At 49.7% G+C, this 7,697-nt stretch overlaps 2 pseudogenes; both read left to right on the top strand.

Moving 5' to 3' along the window:
• Positions 1–2,847: 2,847 nt before the first annotated feature.
• LOC146206064 (uncharacterized) lies at positions 2,848–3,842 on the top strand (annotated as a pseudogene).
• A 1,757-nt stretch (positions 3,843–5,599) lies between these two features.
• The window catches only part of LOC146206063 (uncharacterized), a 3,893-nt pseudogene continuing 1,795 nt past the window's right edge, over positions 5,600–7,697 (top strand).

The following is a 7,697-nucleotide window of genomic DNA, read 5'->3' as shown; positions in this document are numbered from 1 at the left end:
CTTTTCTGTCGCACCATATTTTAGAGTGTTAGCTCTACTGCGTTAATTCGCGAGTTTGGCTTTACGCCTGGACTTAGTACCACTTGCGTTTCAAAGATGGCGCCACGTACTCGAGCACAGTTTGAAAAAGAAAGCAATGTCATAGGTGCCTTATTAGGGGAGGATAGACCGGTTAGTGCAGTGGTTGCACTTGGACAAAGAGAGTGGGAAAGGACTGAGAAGAGGGTACCAAGCCACGGCCGGTCTCGAGGGAGAGCGCGTTTTAAAGGGCGCGCGCTCTCTCCTTCGAGACCGGCCGTGACCAAGCCTGGACTTAGTACCACTTGCGTTCCACAGATGGCGCCACGTACTCGAACCCAGTTTGAAGAAGAAAGCAATGTCATAGGTGCCTTATTAGGGGAGGATAGACCGGTTAGTGCAGTGGTTGCACTTGGACAAAGAGAGTGGGAAGGGACCGAGAAGAGGGTACCAAATAGCCCATCAGTAGGCCCAGATGGTGTTCCTATTATGTTAATAAAGAAATTGGACCCAAAATTTAAGCAAACGTTAAAAGAGGTGGGGAGTAAAACATTAATGGATGATTAAGCTCCTGATGAATGGAAACTAAGGATGAGCATTGTATGTAAGGGTCAGGGGAACAAAGCTAACATAAACACCTACCGTCCCATAACAGTGACATCAGTGGTCTACAGGGTGGTGATGCAGATTATTGTGATTGATTTATTGATTTATAGGAAGGGAAAGGCGCGGTGTCTCGCTTGTTTTCTGTGGACACCTCAACCGCGCCGTAGGGGAAGGGAGGAAGGTGGGAGTGAAAGTTGAAAGAGAAAGAGGAGCCGTAGTGGAGGGCTACGGAGTAATTTCGACCACCTGGGGATCTTTAACGTGAGCTGACATCGCACAGCACACGGACGCCTCTTCGTTTCGCCTCCATCGAAACGCAGCCGCCGAGGTCGGGTTCGAACCCGGGTACTCCGGCACAGTAGTCGGGCGTCTTATCACTGCACCACCGCGGCGGAGATGCAGATTATAAAGGAGAGACTGCAGGCATAGGTAGAAAGCGAGGGGGTGCTAGGGGAGCTGCAGAATGGTTTGCGGAAACAAAGGAGGTTCGAGGACGATCTGTTCTCATTGACACAATGTATTGGGATAGCAGAAAAGTAACATAGACCGATATGGCTAGCTTTTCTGTATATCTAAGGAGTCTACGACAGCGTATTTCAAGAAGAATTATGGGGAATTCTGGATGCGTTAGGCGCGGAAGGTGGAGTAACCAACCTTTTAAAAAATATTTATAAAGATAACCAGGTGCTTATACAATGTGAAAAGAACGTGTCGGAGCCTGTAGGGGTAAAGAAGGGGCTTAGGCAAGGGGGTCCTCTGTCACCTTTGTTTTTCATGCTGTACCTGCAAGGATTAGAGAATAAACTAGAGAGGAGCGGACTCCGCTTCAACCTTTCCTTTTTCAAGTATATCCTTGGCTTTACAAGCACCAGTGGATTTCCGTTAGATCCTGTACTTGAGACTGGGGATGAGGGACTCCTCGGAGTATCCTGCCGACCCCCAACCACGCTCTGTACAGAAGAGGAAGATTGTTCTTCCTTTCAGCCGGTCTGATTCGGACACGCCCACTTGAAGGCATGGAGGCGCCTATGGGTGTAGTGCGCAGGTCACTTATGCCTACTAGATCACGTTTCTACGTGTCCATTGGTATTTCATCGTGGCGTGCCCTTCTATGCCGCCAACTCGCCATCTTTGTTTTTACAAGCACCAGCGGATGACCTGCTGATCCTGTGCTTGAGCCTGATGGTGGTGGGGGCGAGGGTCTCGTCGGAGGGTCCCCCTACCACGCTCTGCACGACGGAGGGCTCCGTGCTCCTGTGTTGAGCAGAGTGCTTTAGGCATGCCTTTTAGTTTTTCTGGATGAGCCCGTGACTGCAGTCACTCTTGCCTACAGAGCCAGGTCCGCATGGGCAGCATGCATACTGCTATGAAATGAGTGGAGTTATTTTTTTTTCTCTTATCCCTCTTTGATATGATACTTTTTTATCCTTTCTGCGGCGGTTGTCACACGAGTCCGGTATAGTGGTGCAGTAGGTTTTTTTTTATGTATTTTCCTCCATTGTTTCTCTTACCCGTGCATTTTGCGGTTAATATAATCTGGTTTAGTGACGGACGTCTTTTCGCATCAGCTTTTTTCTCTTAATGTTTTGTCTACTTTTTACAATTCTTTCTCATCCCCTCCCTCTTGTCTGTGGTGTCGGCACTTTCTAAATTTTTTGTTTGATTCTTCTGCTCTTTAATTTAGTATTTTTTCTCTCTTTGTGAGTTTGTAGACCCACGAATAAAATACCGTAGGAAATTGCAATTCTCTATTGTTCACCCACCCGATTTTTATTTCATCATTGGGGACTGTCCTGTTTACTATTCTACCTCAGTCTCCCCTTTTCTTATGTTTTGGGTTTTGTATGTCTGCCTCTCTGGATGCTACCTTCTGTTTTTTTTTTTTATTATTATTATTCTTAAACCAGCGTGGACCACCTTGCAACATATGGACATCTTATTTGTTTTTTGTTTTTAAATACCTTTTTTCGCTTAAAAAAAAAACGTTTTTTATCTCGAGCTTCTGCTCCCTTTTATTTATTTTTAATTGGTTTTAAGCCTGGCAAAGCTTTTGCTGGTCCGGGCTCCCTCTCCTTTTTTTTTTTTTTTTTTTTTCAGTTCGAGAGGACGAATAAAATGGTAAAAATGGCTAACAACAGGGTAGATTTGCAGGTGTTGATGGATATCTGCGGTACAGAGGGAGATAAATTAGGTCTGAAGTTTAGCAACAAAACATCGGCAGTCATGATTTCTAAGGATAATGAGCGCGGCGAACATAGGATACACGAGGAGACACTGGAGGTAGTGAATAAGCACAATTATCTTGGGGTATCGATAAATAATGGAGCTGAATATCTAAGGCGGCATGACAAATAGGTAGCAGCTAAGGGTAGCAGGAACGCAGCCGTCATGAAAAACAAGGCACTGTGGAATTAAAATAGGTACGAATTGGTGCGAGGGATTTGGAAAGGGGTGATGGTTCCTAGTCTGACTTTTGCCAGTGTAGTCCTCTGTATGAGATCAGAGGTCCCAGCACAGTTGGAAATTAAGCATCGCGGGGTAGGTAGGCTTGCTTTCGGAGCTCATGCAAATACACCAAATCAGGGGGGGGGGGGGGGGTGACATGGGATGGCCTTCATTCGAGAGCAGAGAAGCTGGCAGCAAGATAGCGTTTGACAGCGATTGCGAGAAATGGGAGGAAAGCGGTGGTCTAGGAAAGAGCTACCTCTAGATGAGGAATGTTGACGCAAAATGGAGGAGGCGGACAAGAAAACTGGCAAGCAAATTTTTTGGCAGTAGTAGGGGGACCAGCCAGGAATTATCGGTTAATAAAAAGGTTAAAGACACAGGGAGGGGTCTGTGAAAAAACAGGGATGGAGAGCAAATCAGCACTGGAAGTGTACAGAATATTGAAGCAGGAAATAGCCAAAGACAACATTTATGATAATTCTAGGGGCAGGTCATTGTAGTTCGAGACTAGGGTAGGAGTACCACAGACTAAGCCGTATCGATTCAAGTACCAAGAGACAGACACACTGTGCGGTGCGTGTGGAGAGGACGAGGAAACGGCTGAACACTTGACAATTTCCTTTAGGCTCCGCCCTATAGTTCAAGGCAACAGGACTGATTTAGACAAAACATTGGTGTTTAAGGATAGTGTAGGAAAAACAGACTTTGAATGGGCAGAAATAACCAAACGAAGGTTAGCTGATTGGTGGCTGAAATCAAAGCAAGAATAGGCACAAATTATATTGCTATTTATTGCTAAGCTGCGTGTGACGCCGCCGACTGATTCAAAGGGTTCAGCATCCATCCATCCATCCATCCATCCATCCATCCATCCATCCATCCATCCATCCATCCATCCATCCATCCATCCATCCATCCATCCATCCGTCCGTCCGTCCGTCCGTCCGTCCGTCCGTCCGTCCGTCCGTCCGTCCGTCCGTCCATCCATCCATCCGTCCGTCCGTCCGTCCGTCCGTCCGTCCGTCCGTCCGTCCGTCCGTCCGTCCGTCCGTCCGTCCGTCCATCCATCCATCCATCCATCCATCCATCCATCCATCCATCCATCCATCCGTCCGTCCGTCCGTCCGTCCGTCCGTCCGTCCGTCCTTCCATCCATCCATCCATCCATCCATCCATCCATCCATCCATCCATCCATCCATCCATCCATCCATCCATCCATCCATCCATCCATCCATCCATCCATCTGTCAGCGCTACGCCGGCTAAAGCGCCCATATAGGCACTGTCTACCCTGACCATCAAACGCTTACGCCGCTATCCGACACCGCGCCCAGGCAAGGCTACAACAAACTTTCTTATGGACGCCGCCGCAGCGCACGAAACTGCAGAGCAGCATTCACGTGAGGAGAGAGAACGAGCCATCTCTGACGTGTACAGCTCTGTCTGTGTGTGTGTGTGTGTGTGTGTGTGTGTGTGTGTGTGTGTGTGTGTGTGTGTGTGTGTGTGTGTGTGTGTGTGTGTGTGTGTGTGTGTGTGTGTGTGTGTGTGTGTGTGTGTGTGTGTGTGTGTGTGTGTGTGTGTGTGTGTGTGTGTGTGTGTGTGTGTGTGTGTGTGTGTGTGTGTGTGTGTGTGTGTGTGTGTGTGTGTGTGTGTGTGTGTGTGTGTGTGTGTGACTGGTGTACGCGTCGGTACCAGGGATTTGACCAAACGGATGTGAAGGGGGTGAAATGTGAACAGAGTCAGTTGAAGCGGGCCGAGCGACAGAACGGACACGGATCGCAATAGCGGAGTTCGTAAAGGAGCTTTCTTCTTGTGGACTGACATTCTACCTAAATTCCTAATGCGACCTCAATTAATTGTTTCTCTTAATTTTTTTGAGTGCCTGCTAACATGGCGCAGCTGACAGGATGTCAGTCAGACGCAACCATTAAAGACCCAGCGGCTCATCGGCGAACGTCCTCGACTCTCTCCGACTCAACAACCGTCAACTCTCTGCTGTTCTCGGTCGACCGCAACCTCTTGGGCACTGCTACGAAGAAGCAGCTTGCGGACGAATTGAAAGCAAGACAATTGCTGTGCTCCGGAAGCAAGGATGATCTAGTCTCACGAATCCTTGAAGACAACATTGGTCGACGAGTCTTCTTTAGCTTTGTGAAGTTAAACCGGCGGCCCGCTATAAAGGGTGGGCCACCATCACCATCAAGATATGGACACGCCAACGCTAAACCAGGCTGCCAACGACTACGACAGGCAGGCATACCTGGAGGCGCTGTCTACAATCAAGCAGCTGCGTGCCGAGGTGGAAACTGTCCGAATGCAGCTTGCCCAGGCGACCAAAACTACCGCACTTGGAGTGCACGGGCGCGGCAACGTCAGTGCAGGCACCCCAACGCCAGCGCAAAACGTTACGAGTTCTGCACCAAGCCCACCACCCGTTCAAGTTCCAAATGACGACGCAAGAGCTGCAACTACGGAGATACCAATACCGATAACGCCAACTTGCGCCATTGGTGACAGAGGACCGAATATGGCTGCAATTCTAGCCATGATCGCAACCACGCAAGCACAGCTGGCCAACGCGTTGACGAGGACTACTGCACCCACGGCACCAGTGCAGATCCATTCAACGATCCGCCACAGTATCCGCCATCCCTTTGTATGACGATTTCCACACTAAAGTGTAAACGGCTGGATTTCCCAAGTGGAGCGCATCGCTGCTCTAGCGCACTGGACGGAGTCACTAACGCTGGCTAGCGCAGCAATACTTCTAACGGGAGCTGCGAGAGACTGGCACAGCTCGTATGGGGCAATGTGCAACACGTGGCCCGAATGGAAAGAAGCCCTCACCACCCGCTTCAAACGAAATCTCTCAATGCAAGAGTTCCTTGACCTCCAAGGGAAACGACGCCTTGAACCGTTCGAATCCATCGTGGAATACATGTATTCGAAGAACTCTGTCCTCGACAAAGCGCCGTACCCACTCGCCACCGAAGAAAGGATCTCCCTAATACTGAGTGGAATAGAAGACGACACCTGGGCGAATCCGCTTGCAACGCAGTGTTGCAGAACAGTGACGGAGTTGATCGACCGTGCAGCCCAACTCAACTCGAAACGCCGCACGACGACTTCGCCCGCTTGCAACGACAAGGACGCACGACCAGGGCCGGATTGACAGTTATGAGGGCCCGGTTCAAAAAAAGGTTAGGAGGGCCCCCATACTCCCCCCCCCCCTTCCCCACTCCGCTTACTGTTGTCACTTTAAGCCTTTTAGAGAGAGAACATACGTCATATTTACTCAAAGAATGTCCGGGTTCTTTATGAACATCGCACGATCGGAGCACATCTATTGACTGAGCTATTCTTGGAAATGGCCGGACACACACCTCCCTCGAAAATCAGAACGCTCATTCGCGCGCGACTGAGACTCGCTGAGTTCCAGCTGGCACGTTTCTGCTACCAGTTGAACACAAGCTGGGACCAGCTGAAACCAGCTGAAACCAACTCAAACCAGTTACAACCAGCCAAAATATTTAGGTATTTTCATCTATTTGGGCGAGCTAGTACAATACTGGCAAACTTTGTCTGGCAAACTGTGAGGCTGACTTTGCGATTAAGCACACAATGAATAGCCTTTGAAGCGTTCGAAATTGCAATATATGAGATCTAATTTTAATCATGGGAAATTAGGAAGATCATTTGACTATTTTTCGGACCAAACATCGAAGTCTGTCGTTTCCTTTTTCAGCTCTCGGGGGGCCCCTGAGAACGGAGGGCCCGGTTCATTTGAACCCTTTGAACCATGGATAATCTGGCCCTGCGCACGACCCCGCCTAGCGAGTCAGCACAGTCAACTCAGGCGATCCAGCGGAGTGTCCAACGCTCCTCCAGATGACGACAGGCCGCACGAAACCCGAAGACCTACGCAGTCGAGACAGCCTACCGCAAGGTATTGCTATAACTGTGGTGACACCGGCCACCTACCCCGAGAATGCAGCAAACCCAGAACCGCAGCTACCATCAGGGCGGAGCAACGACGATCTACCAGGTTCAACAGCGCCAACAGCGGCACACCACCCAACAGCCAAGCAAACTGTTTCTTGCACTCCACCGGCGGCACATTGCCAATCGTTACAGGCCGCGTAAACAGGCCGCTCAAGATTTGTATTGACAGTGGAGCCAATGTATCAATTCTGAGTGAAGGGGCACTTTGCGCGGACATTGATACGTACGCCCGGCACGCTACGGAGTCGATACAGGTCCTAAACCAAACTATTAATCCATCACGCGTGGCAACGCTCAGTGTTGAGGTGGGAACAACGAAAGTGCTTCTCCGAGACGTCGTCGTCGTGCCGCTGCCGAAATCTAGATCTCATTCTCGGATCCGACTGGCGCCGCACCGCCAACGTGAATGTGACCTTCCATCCAACTAATGATGTGACTCTTGTGCAAGTGACCGAAACTGCCAACGCGTCATCGAGCTCGTCAACCCAGCGTCCGAAATCCACGCAACGAACGGGAGAGGCTCTGATAGCTTCATTCTGTCAGCCTGCTCCCAACGATAATGGCTTTGTGCGGTTCAGCGCGAAGGACCGCGCTCCCGACGAAGATTTAAAGAAGACAAAGGA

The sequence above is a fragment of the Amblyomma maculatum genome, chromosome 1 (assembly GCF_055883805.1).
Source record: "Amblyomma maculatum isolate TAMU_Amacu chromosome 1, ASM5588380v1, whole genome shotgun sequence".
Lineage (NCBI taxonomy): Eukaryota > Metazoa > Arthropoda > Arachnida > Ixodida > Ixodidae > Amblyomma > Amblyomma maculatum.
The sequence above is the reverse complement of the archived record's forward strand: the minus strand, read 5'-3'. Positions and strand labels throughout refer to the sequence as shown.